The sequence below is a fragment of the Cucurbita pepo genome, unplaced genomic scaffold (assembly GCF_057944985.1).
Source record: "Cucurbita pepo subsp. pepo isolate OVF unplaced genomic scaffold, ASM5794498v1 scafford_2, whole genome shotgun sequence".
Classification (NCBI taxonomy): Eukaryota; Viridiplantae; Streptophyta; class Magnoliopsida; order Cucurbitales; family Cucurbitaceae; genus Cucurbita; species Cucurbita pepo.
Genome location: NW_028257907.1, coordinates 596,204 through 608,758, shown reverse-complemented (window position 1 = coordinate 608,758; position 12,555 = coordinate 596,204). Strand labels below are relative to the sequence as shown.

General features: G+C 36.6%; 1 non-coding gene across 1 annotated transcript; it reads left to right on the top strand.

The window, feature by feature from the left end:
- The first annotated feature begins 11,454 nt into the window (after positions 1-11,454).
- TRNAA-AGC (transfer RNA alanine (anticodon AGC)) lies at positions 11,455-11,527 on the top strand. The gene has a single exon. It is a non-coding gene; the product is annotated as a tRNA-Ala (tRNA).
- The last annotated feature ends 1,028 nt before the right edge of the window (positions 11,528-12,555 follow it).

Here is a 12,555-nt window from a genome sequence, read left to right as displayed (position 1 = left end):
TCCAACTCTGAGTACTATTAATGCAATTATGTTTCATATGAGTTTGTCATAAATGAAACTAAGGTGCATTCAATACAACTTTATTTTCTTGTCATACGAGGCAAAATAGAAAAATTAAACCAAACAAACTGATGAACTGAACCGAATTCAATCCAACCAAAATTGATTAGTTTGTTTCTTTTGTTGGGTTGTTGGTTTATTTGATAACCCTTGTATATTATAACAATTCAACTTTTCGTTTTATAGCCCTCCAACTACTAAGAGAAAAATATATTTGAGTAGAAGCTAAAAATATTGGGTGTTCACGAAAAGTCATTTGGTTTAGTGGTATGATTCTCACTTGGGCTGTAAGAGGTTTTGAGTTCAATTCTTGAAATGCCCCTATGTCTAAGTCTTTTCTTATTTAAGGACTTCATATTCGAATTTTATACTTACCATCATGCTCTTAATACTCATAGTCTTTCTTAACATCCCATCCCGCTTTATTCTCCAAGACAAATTCTACATCCGAGGACTTCATGTGTTTCCTGCAATACATTCTACATCCGCTTTATTCTCCAAGACAAATTCTACATCCGAGGACTTCACGTGTTTCCTGCAATACATTCTACATCCGCTTTATTCTCCAAGACAAATTCTACATCCGAGGACTTCACGTGTTTCCTGCAATACATTCTACATCCGCTTTATTCTCCAAGACAAATTCTACATCAGAGGACTTCACGTGTTTCCTGCAATACATTCTACATCCGCTTTATTCTCCAAGACAAATTCTACATCCGAGGACTTCACGTGTTTCCTGCAATACATTCTACATCCGCTTTATTCTCCAAGACAAATTCTACATCCGAGGACTTCACGTGTTTCCTGCAATACATTCTACATCCGCTTTATTCTCCAAGACAAATTCTACATCCGAGGACTTCACGTGTTTCCTGCAATACATTCTACATCCGCTTTATTCTCCAAGACAAATTCTACATCCGAGGACTTCACGTGTTTCCTGCAATACATTCTACATCCGCTTTATTCTCCAAGACAAATTCTACATCAGAGGACTTCACGTGTTTCCTGCAATACATTCTACATCCGCTTTATTCTCCAAGACAAATTCTACATCCGAGGACTTCACGTGTTTCCTGCAATACATTCTACATCCGCTTTATTCTCCAAGACAAATTCTACATCCGAGGACTTCACGTGTTTCCTGCAATACATTCTACATCCGCTTTATTCTCCAAGACAAATTCTACATCCGAGGACTTCACGTGTTTCCTGCAATACATTCTACATCCGCTTTATTCTCCAAGACAAATTCTACATCAGAGGACTTCACGTGTTTCCTGCAATACATTCTACATCCGCTTTATTCTCCAAGACAAATTCTACATCCGAGGACTTCACGTGTTTCCTGCAATACATTCTACATCCGCTTTATTCTCCAAGACAAATTCTACATCCGAGGACTTCACGTGTTTCCTGCAATACATTCTACATCCGCTTTATTCTCCAAGACAAATTCTACATCAGAGGACTTCACGTGTTTCCTGCAATACATTCTACATCCGCTTTATTCTCCAAGACAAATTCTACATCCGAGGACTTCACGTGTTTCCTGCAATACATTCTACATCCGCTTTATTCTCCAAGACAAATTCTACATCCGAGGACTTCACGTGTTTCCTGCAATACATTCTACATCCGCTTTATTCTCCAAGACAAATTCTACATCCGAGGACTTCACGTGTTTCCTGCAATACATTCTACATCCGCTTTATTCTCCAAGACAAATTCTACATCCGAGGACTTCACGTGTTTCCTGCAATACATTCTACATCCGCTTTATTCTCCAAGACAAATTCTACATCCGAGGACTTCACGTGTTTCCTGCAATACATTCTACATCCGATTTATTCTCCAAGACAAATTCTACATCCGAGGACTTCACGTGTTTCCTGCAATACATTCTACATCCGCTTTATTCTCCAGGACAAATTCTACATCCGAGGACTTCACGTGTTTCCTGCAATACATTCTACATCCGCTTTATTCTCCAGGACAAATTCTACATCCGAGGACTTCACGTGTTTCCTGCAATACATTCTACATCCGCTTTATTCTCCAGGACAAATTCTACATCCGAGGACTTCACGTGTTTCCTGCAATACATTCTACATCCGCTTTATTCTCCAGGACAAATTCTACATCCGAGGACTTCACGTGTTTCCTGCAATACATTCTACATCCGCTTTATTCTCCAAGACAAAATCTACATCCGAGGACTTCACGTGTTTCCTGCAATACATTCTACATCCGCTTTATTCTCCAAGACAAATTCTACATCCGAGGACTTCACGTGTTTCCTGCAATACATTCTACATCCGCTTTATTCTCCAAGACAAATTCTACATCCGAGGACTTCACGTGTTTCCTGCAATACATTCTATATCCGCTTTATATAGTAGATGGTTAAATCTGGTAAAACTATATTTAGTAGACTGAACCATATATATATCCTATCCAGTAAAGCTTTGAGATGTACTTTCTATTCTCTATACTCTCTCTTGTTGTACATACCTGAAGTCATCAATAAAAAAATCCTTTTAGCCAGAGTTCTCCTTGCAATTTTCTCTATCCTTTTTTCTTTGTTTTCATCTGGATCGAGCGTGTGCGTTGTTGTGCGATCCTAACAATATGTGATGGATTTTGTAGGAAGCTCAGATAAGTACCTACCCCTTATGAAATTCGCTTATAATAATACTTGCCAAGCCACCATACAAATGGTCACATACGAGGTTCTTTATGGATGAAGATTTCGATCCCCTATCTTTTCGGAAGAAGGGGGGCAAACGACAACTATTGGGCTAGAGCTGGTGCAAATTACCAACGCCGCAGTCCAGAAGATTAAAGCTAGGATACAAACCGCACAAAGCTGAGAGAAAAGCAATGCAGACCTAAGGCGCAAGGACATGGAATTGTAGGTAGGGGATCATATATACCTAAAGGTAGCACCCCATGAGAGGGGTGCTTAGGTAGGGTAAAAAGGGGAAGCTAAGCCCTAGGTTTATCCCTCCCTTTGAGATATTAGAAAGGATTGGATCTGTGGCCTATAGAATCGGGCAATGCCCAAACATGTCTACAGTACATAATATCTTTCATGTATCCATACTACGGAAGTATACCCTAGATCGTTCGCACGTACTGGCTCATGAAACTCTCTTCTTGAGAGATGACCTAACATATAAAGAAGACCCGATTCAAATAATAGACAAGAAAGTCAAATGATTGAGAAACAAGGAAATCTCTCTCGTTAAGGTCCTATGGAAGAATCATAGAGTAGAAGAATCCACTTGGGAAACAAAAGGCAAATAAGAACCTTGTACCCTGACCTATTTTAGAATAAGCACTTTCGATGACCGAAAGTTTTCAAAGGAGAGGAGAATTTGCAACACTCAAGGTCTCCAATAAGAGACAGTGTATAATCCGTACTAGGTTGTATCTAGAAGCAAAGAACAAGTAAAATTGAAAAAACATTAAGAAAATGGTACTTTTTCTAATTTTTATAAACTTCCCGAATCATTAAATTTTTTATAGAATAAGAATTACAAGGTGCTTAAAAAAGGAAGGCTCCAATTGGAGAAAACTTTTCTAGCAGAAGATTCAGAAAAATCAAGAATGAAATTATAGAAATTCTAGACGTTTCAATGGTAGTGGAAAATCCGTCTATAAATTATGAATTAGGGTAGACTATTAGGGGCAAGAAGCAAGCTTAATCGAGTACCCAATCGAGAGATACAAGTTTTTTGTTTTGGGGCATCGTGTTCATGGGTTTACCTCGAATTCGAGAACTATAGTCCACTATTCATTTCCAAACTTGTTCCTGCACCTTCTAAATAAGTTTACCCATAAGTTTGGTGAAGGAAAGAGGTCCTCAAAGTGCTAGTAGGTTTTCACACGAATTAGTCCACGTTAGGTTACCCTCTAATGTTTTCCTAAGCTAAAACCTCAACTCCTAAAGCCTAACCCATGACATTATGTAGAAACCTAGGTTCATCAATAATCCATGTACCAAGTACCTAGAACTATGTGAATAACATGCTGAATAAGTTGCTAGGATCCATACCCAGAAGTAACCATTATCTGCAGAAGTAACCATTATCTGCATTACGATGGGTACTAAAAGGCCCCTATTCTTCTTTAGGTAGGATGTCCTGCAATATGTATCAGGAGCTGGATGTTATGATAGGCCTACCTTTCCCATCATCTAAACAAGATGTCCTGCACAACGATTTACCAGTAGGATTACATGATTATGACGACACCACTCATGTGTTCCTGGGGAGAAAATTGAAGATTATTTTTGGGGAAGGTTTTCAGGATCATTATATGATACATGACACGATGACCTTTAAGTTCTAAGATCCTGAAAACATAACAAGAAGTAATATCCTAGCTTAAGGTCGCGATTAAGAACTTACTAGTAGGCTACTTACTAAGTTTTACACACTCCATGTTTATCATTTTTTTTCAAGTAACTAAGAGTTGGTCGTGGATGACTGGACTTTGGAGTGTGGGCCATGTACTAACTTCTATTTTTAATCTAGTATTTTTTGTTCTTCTTTTGAGTCTGCTTCTTATTTTGTGTTTGTAACGAATATGTATATGTAACACCCAAAAAATGAAAAAAAATTAGCTCCCATAAGAATAAGCCACTCATGAAAGACCCAAAGGATAGAAAGGAAAAAAATTAAAGGATTAAGCAAGAACAAAGGACTTAGTTAAGTCACTCGTGTACCACCCTTTTGAAAAGGATTGGAAAGGAAAAAGTAAATCAAAAGGGCAAAAAAGTCATTTTATCAATTATCAAGAATCTTTCCGGATTTGTAATTCCTTATCTTGAAGGAATCTCAAGATTAAAAAAAAGCTAAAAATGATCAAAAAGCGATGAGCAATTTGTAGAAAAATTATCATTTTTTGAGAAAAATAATAATAAAATATTTGGAAAATGGCAAATTACCAAAATACCCCCAGAAGAATGGATAATTACAGAAATGCCACTATAATTAGAATCAGAGCATCTACCGTGACCATCCGAGCAAAATCCTTCGAACTCAAATTTCAACCGTCGGATCTCCTCCAAAATTTGATATGATCTAGAACGAACACGCACGGATCATCACATCCAACGACTAGTATTCAAAGCCATGGTCGGTAAGGATATGATCGGAGTTGATATCTCCGAAAAATTATCCAGAAAGTTTGATCTCTAAATAACGAAGATTCTGGAGCTCTCAATGTCGGTTTAAGCTACTCCTATAAAGTCTTAAGTAGGAGCAACGATATGGAATAAGAATCGAGAAAGGTCAATCCCCCAATCGAAGGCAATAAGCGTTTAGATTGTGGGTCTCTTACTCTCAGGTTTCTTCCAAATTAGAGAGCAATCCTCCACCATTTCTCTTCAAACTTCTACATAACGAAGAATCTGGAGCTCTCGCTATCGGTTTAAGCTCCTCCTATAAAGTCTGAGTAGGAGCAATAATACAGAATAAGAATCAAGAAAGGTCGATCCCCCAATCGAAGACAATAAACGTTTAGATTATGGGTCTTCTACTCTCAGATTTCTTCCAAATTCGAGAGCAATCCTCCACCATTTCTCTTTAAACTTATTCCTACCGTTTCTCAACAAGATTACCCACAAGTTCTATGAAGGAATAGAGTGCTGAAAGTGCCTAGAAACCATTCCCCCAATTCAATCAGCTATTGAAGAACTTCAAGAAAAACTTGAAAATCCAATCTGAGGATACATGATCATTCGTCGAGCAAGAATGATTCCAATCAGTTTCTGCGCCTACAAGGAATGCTTCCATAGAAGACCACGAAGAAAAATAACCTCGAGAGCGTGTCGAATTGAAGGAAATAGGTTTCACAATTAAATTGGGGATAAGAGTCGAATTCCTATCTACGATCTATTTTCCTTCAAATTAAGGATTCCTCTAACTTCAGAGGAAGAAGTTGAGTAAACTTGAGGAAGGAATCGAGAGATAAAACATCGTAGAACAAGCTACCCAAGAGATCGAAAATTTGGCGTTTTGAGTGAGTTGCATACCGAGAACGATTTTTGGAAATTAAGGTCTTACACTCAAAGACGTTCCTCCAAACCAATTCCTTTAGCCTGAAGAAAGGATATGGAAGAGGTTCAATGAAGAAATAGGGCCTTGAAACCCCTAGAATCAGCTACCCAATAAGAAATCCTTTGTTTTATCTCCAGCGATAAATCAGATTTTGGATGAACTTTGGAACCGAATATCTTAGACTACTATCCACGAGAAGGTATCAAATCAAATCCCTAGCCCTTCCTTGTAATACCCATCTTTAAGTTTCACGAAGAAATCGAGGAGAGAAATGCTGTAAATGTGGCTGGACAGGCCGAGTTTTAGATGGCGGCGACGCGAAAAATGCGCATCTTCTTCCTGTTCAGAGGAATAAAACGATGATATGGCCAGTTCAACTGAACTGTCCAAGTCAACTCAAAATTTGACATTTTCTTGGGTTTTCTCAATTTTAACCCCATTCTAGACCGATTCTCATAGAAAATCTTATGGTTTCAGAAACTAGAAACAATAAGGAGTATGTGGAAGGAAATTTGAAGTAAGTCAGATACTAGAAGCTCAAGAATGGACGTCCCAAACGTCGACGACGAGGCAAGTAGCCACCTTGGACTTTTTGTTAAGAAATAAGTAGAAATTGCTTGGATTTTCATATGAACCCTAAACCAAGTATGAATTAAGGATATATGAAAGAAAAACCCAAAGAACCGTGAGTTAAGACCCTGAACCGATCAAATAGCTCGAGATTTAAGTAACGTTAAAATAACCCACTATATGAGCTCCGCTGTATATCAAATTTTAATACTGAGCATATTATATTATGTTGAGGTTAGATATGAAATTTGGTGGTCATTGGATAAGGATAAGTAGGTAAACCAAGAAACAGTGCAAAATGACCATAATGCCCCTAAGGTAATTTACCTTCGGTTCATGACCTAGATGACCTTCAAATGCTATGAAATTCATCAGTAGATCTTATTTTATGAAATGTTATATGAATTCTTATCCCAAGAGGTTATATAAGGTAACAAAGTTTGGGAGTAATTGGAAAACTTTAGTTAACGAAACCAAGATATGGGAGAAAATGCTCATCACGATCCATATGACCTTTGCCATGAAGCACGATGTTTATAAGTTATGTAGTCAATGTTGCCAATGTTTGCTGCACACAAAAAATGATAGGGATGTTAAATTTTTAAGTCGGTTTTGGAAAGTATGGTGGATAAATTGGGTACCAAATTATTGTTTTCAACTTCATGTCATCCTCAGACTCATGAGCAAACTGAGGTAGTTAATAAAATATCAGCAGCATTGCTTAGGGCTATTATTTATAAGAATATTAAGTCATAAATTGGGTAACAAATTATTGTTTTCAACTACATGTCATCTTCAGATTAATGAGCAAACTGAGGTGGTTAATAGAACACGAGTAGCATTGCTTAGGGCTATTATTTGTAAGAATATTAAGTCTTGGGACGAATGTTTACCACTCATTGTTCTCTTTTTGAAGTTGCTTACGGATTTAATCCACTTACGCGTCTTGATTTGCCTTCTATTCATTCTAATATTTTTGTGAGTAAAGCAGCCACAAGTAAGGCAAATGGGATCAAAACATTGCATAAAGAGGGGAAGGAGACAATTGAGAAACAAAATTTCAATGTTGCTACAAGAATTAACAAAGGACGGAATGAAATCATTTTTCGAACTAGTAACTGGGTTTGGATACATTTTCGCAAGGAGTGATTCCAATCTCAAAGGAAGACAAAGTTACATCCAAGAGGGGATGACCCTTATCAAGTCCTTGAAAGAATTAATAACAATGCATATAAAATGACTTAAGGGGATCGAGATTAAATCTCAGCCACTAACTTCTTTTGTGGGAGACTATAAATACTCACAAATTATTTTGTAAAAATCAGATTTATGAGGAATGAAATTGATCTCTCAAGTTGAGAAGTTCCCCTTCGAAATTCGAGCATCGCGTGTGAGCCATGCAGTCACGCTTTGACATTGTGTGGTTGAGTGAAATTCTCAACCTTCTACTTATTTTTGGGATTTCTTTTCTGCGTATTCATTGTAATTTATGGTGATACAAACAAGTTTATTCTTGTAGGGAATGTATTAAGCACATGGATTTATTAATTACGGTGAACTTTTGTATAAAACGAAGTAAATACAAATGGAGTAACATGAGACAGAAGTAAACTTAGTAATAAAAAGAAACTACTTTTAGTTAATCCCATTTTACAATATAAATATTGTTCAATTGTAGCGAAGAAGTAGTTTTGAAAACTAGCCACTCCATATCCATCTATGTTTGGAAAACTAAAATAAAGAAAAAATAAATAAATAAAAATATTTTTCAAAAACTTAGTTTGGTCTCAAATTTTGCTTCAAATTCAAATGTTTTCTTTTCTTTTCTTTCTTTCTCTTTTTTTTTTTTTTTTGATAAAAGGATAAAACACATAATTTCAAATATTGAGGCGCATAAAAGATATGGACCAACAACTAAAAATGATAGATCCACTACAAGGCATTTGGTCTAGTGGTATGATTCTCGCTTCGGGTGTGAAAGGTCTCGAGTTTGATTCTCAAAATGCTCCCAACAATTATATAAAATTGAAGCATGCAATATAATAAGATTTGAAATAGGTTTTTTTTAAACCTTGAACCAAGAAGTAATTGAGATGGATATTTGGAAAGAAAAAAAAAAGGAAGCTATATTTAATTATAATTACAAGTGTCTTTATAATATGTTAATTGAAGAGAGCAAACAACAAGAATAAACACACAAAGGAAATTTGTGTATGTATGATTCTCTTCAAATCTTGGAAACTATGAGGATTCCTCTCCTTTCTTGACATAAAGACTTACTTTTTCGGGACTTGGACCATAAACAGTCATCTACTCTTACTCCTACTCCCTTCTCTAAAAATCAACATAGCATAATCATTCCATGAAGGCCGAGGTAGTCTTATAAAAGAAGATGAGGCTACCACATTCAAATTGTTGGATGATGGAAGTCCCACATCGACTAATTTAGGGAATGATCATGGGTTTATAAGTGAGGAATGCTAACTCCATTGGGATGAGGCCTTTTGGGGAAGCCCAAAGCAAAGCCATGAGAGCTTATGCTCAAAGTGGACAATATCATACCATTGTGGAGAGTCGTGTTCGTCTAACATGGTATCAGAGCCATGCCCTAAACTTAGTCGTGCCAATAAATTGGTAAATCCTCAAATCCTCAAATATCGAACAAAGAACTCCTAAAGAAAAGGAGTCAAGCCCCTCCTCGAAGGCAGTCAAAAATGACTAAGACTCCAAAGGAGTCGAGCCTCGATTAAGGGGAGGCGCACTTTGTTCGAGGGGAGGTGTTGGATGATGGAAGTCCCACATCGACTAATTTAGGGAATGATCATGGGTTTATAAGTGAGGAATGCTAACTCCATTGGGATGAGGCCTTTTGGGGAAGCCCAAAGCAAAGCCATGAGAGCTTATGCTCAAAGTGGACAATATCATACCATTGTGGAGAGTCGTGTTCGTCTAACACAAATCATTCCATGAGGTCTTGAGAAAGTTTTGTAAAAGAAGATGAGGATACCACTTTCTATTGCAGAATTTCTATGTGAATAGAGAATGAACCATATTCTTGGGAGACAAGATAGAACCTCGAGCCTAACTTCAAAGGCATTACACAAATTTTTCTATGATATTTTTTCTAGGAACTCTTTGTTATGTTGTCCGCTGAAGGTTTCAGGAAAGGGACACAGATTCTCTATTGCACTGATCTCCTAAAAGAAGTTTTACCTAGGTCATCTATCGTCACAACCCTTTTAAGGAAGATGCACCCAAATAACCAGTGAACAATAACATTTAAAGAAGTTTCAGAGAGCGAGAAGAGGATTGTGATAGAAGTTGCCCTAGGTAAAACTTCTTTAAATGTCTTAGCCAATCATGACCTCATAATGAAGAGTCTCTTGGACAACAATAACATATGGACAACAAATGTCTTAGCCAATTGTGACGGTCATGATTGCTCAAGGCGTGTCGCCCAAATAATCGGTAAACAATAACATTGCACAAATAACCGCCTTGGACAACAAATCATTTACAAGACTGGCTGAGACATGCAACATGCAACCACAGGCAACATGCCTTGGGCAATCATGACTATGACATCTGCCCCCACACAATTTATTGGATGAGGCTGACTTTAGGTCTCTCGATGCGCTTCCAGCTGATCTCATAATGAGGAGTCTCTTCCAACCTACTAGGTGCTGTTGAAATCACTTCTCGGTTTGTTGAGTCTTCATGTCTTCTCTGTTCGTGTCTTTCCTACTTTCTTCGCTTGAAACTTTTTTCTTATTTGTATGATGTCATACCATCTGCTTCTGCTTGATGTCTTTTGGGTCGAAATAATAACGTTTCAAGTTACTAACGTGGACAACAAGGTTAGTCCGCATCCATAAGAGCAATTGGATTCTATATGATGTCTTCATAATCTTATGGATAACTTTAACTAGTCCATAGTATTTTCACACCAGTTTTTGGTTCTTGTTGCTTTGAACTCGAAGTTTATCTGAACTTAACTTATATGAACTCTTTATTTTTCTTGAAATTATTGTGGTTGACGTTTCCGACTGACCCTTCTCTTCATCCGTCTAGATGATATTTCTGTGTGAATAGGTGTTGCTTCAGTTGTTTGTTTCTGTCTCCCTTCTTCAGTATCTAACCTTGTTTTTGTCTCTTCTGGTGAGGATAAATCCATTATCTGACCTTGTTTTGCGTCGTGGTGTTCATGCAGTGGCAACAAGGTACTATTGAGGTTGGCTCACTCGAGCTCCCCTTTTTAATTACAACAGTAGCAGCAAGCGTAGATTCATCATGGCTATGATTCTTTCTCATTGAGGTTGGTTCCAGTTACTTAACTAAAGTTTATCTCGTCTTTAATGAAGCATGAGTTGCACTTAAGTTCATGAAATATTTATAGACTCCAACTCTTAGTACTATTAATGAAATTATATTTCATATGAGTTTGTCATAAATCAAACTATGGTACATTCAATACAACTTCATTTTCTTGTCATACGAAGCAAAATAGAAGAATTAAATCAAACAAATTGACGAACTGAGCCGAATAAATCCAACCCAACCCAAACTGAATAGTTTGATTCATTTGTTGGGTTGTAGTTTATTCGATAACACTTGCATATTAGAAATAAGACTATCTATTATTAAAAATATATTATTTCTTTTTCCTTATTCATGACATGTAGGGTAGCATTATTTCTTCATTTTCACTATTATTGATGATGAAAAATTTAGGGTCTTGTGACGCAATGATTTTGGGGATGTAGCTCAGATGGTAGAGCGCTCGCTTAGCATGCGAAAGGTACGGGGATCAATACCCCGCATCTCCAAAAGAGAGAAATTATTTTTTTAAGTATGAGTTAATTTAACATGTTATGTATAAGGTGGGTACGAGAGAAAAAGAAAAGATACTTATATAAGGATTTATATCATTATGGCTATGCCATTTTTATAGATAAAAGAGAGTAATGTCCCACGAGCACATATAGAGAGAAGAAAGATACTTATATAAGGATTATTATATCATTATGGCTATGCCATTTTTATAGATAAAAGAGAGTAATGTCCGAGAAGCACATATAGAGAGAGGACTTATTGTAATTAAAGAAAGCAATCTAGTAGTTATACTGCTACTTATGGAGAGGGAATTTGAAGAATTCCACAAAAGATAAGAGCTTATAGGATGGCGGTAGCGTCCGATGCATATGACGGAACTTCTTCACAATTGCAATATCTGACCAATGAATGTTATTGTCATTTATAGCTTCTATCACAATAATATAAAATTTGGGGTCAAAGCCTATATGGGACTGAAAAGACCATTCACCACACGCTTGTAAATTAAATTATATCTACCACCTCTGAAATTTTCCACGGCAAACCTTCCAACAGCTTGCACTTCTTCATCATTGACATCCTTAATTGGAACTAGATTTTAAGGCAAATCTTCTCCACGACTCACTTTGGAACACTTTTATAGATAGTTTCAACAAACTTACTTTGCTTGTGAATACTTTGGAGTTCAATATTTATAGTTGGAGAACGCTATTCAAATTGATATGGTCGAATCTTACAACAAAGTCTAATTGAGCCTCCCTCTATTAGGAGATAGCTTCGAATCAAATTCTTTAGTTTGGACAATGGTTGCATTGTTTTAGTCAAACAACCAAGACTAATGTATTACCAATAATATAAACATTTTGTACGTGTATTTTCTTACATATTAACAATTGTATACAAATAATAATTAAATTTATGAGTAGAAGTTTGGATGGAGTTTTATTAAATAGGTAATCTTAAATTATATCTAAAAATATATAAGATTTTTTTTTCTTTTTATATACATTTAGGAGAACAA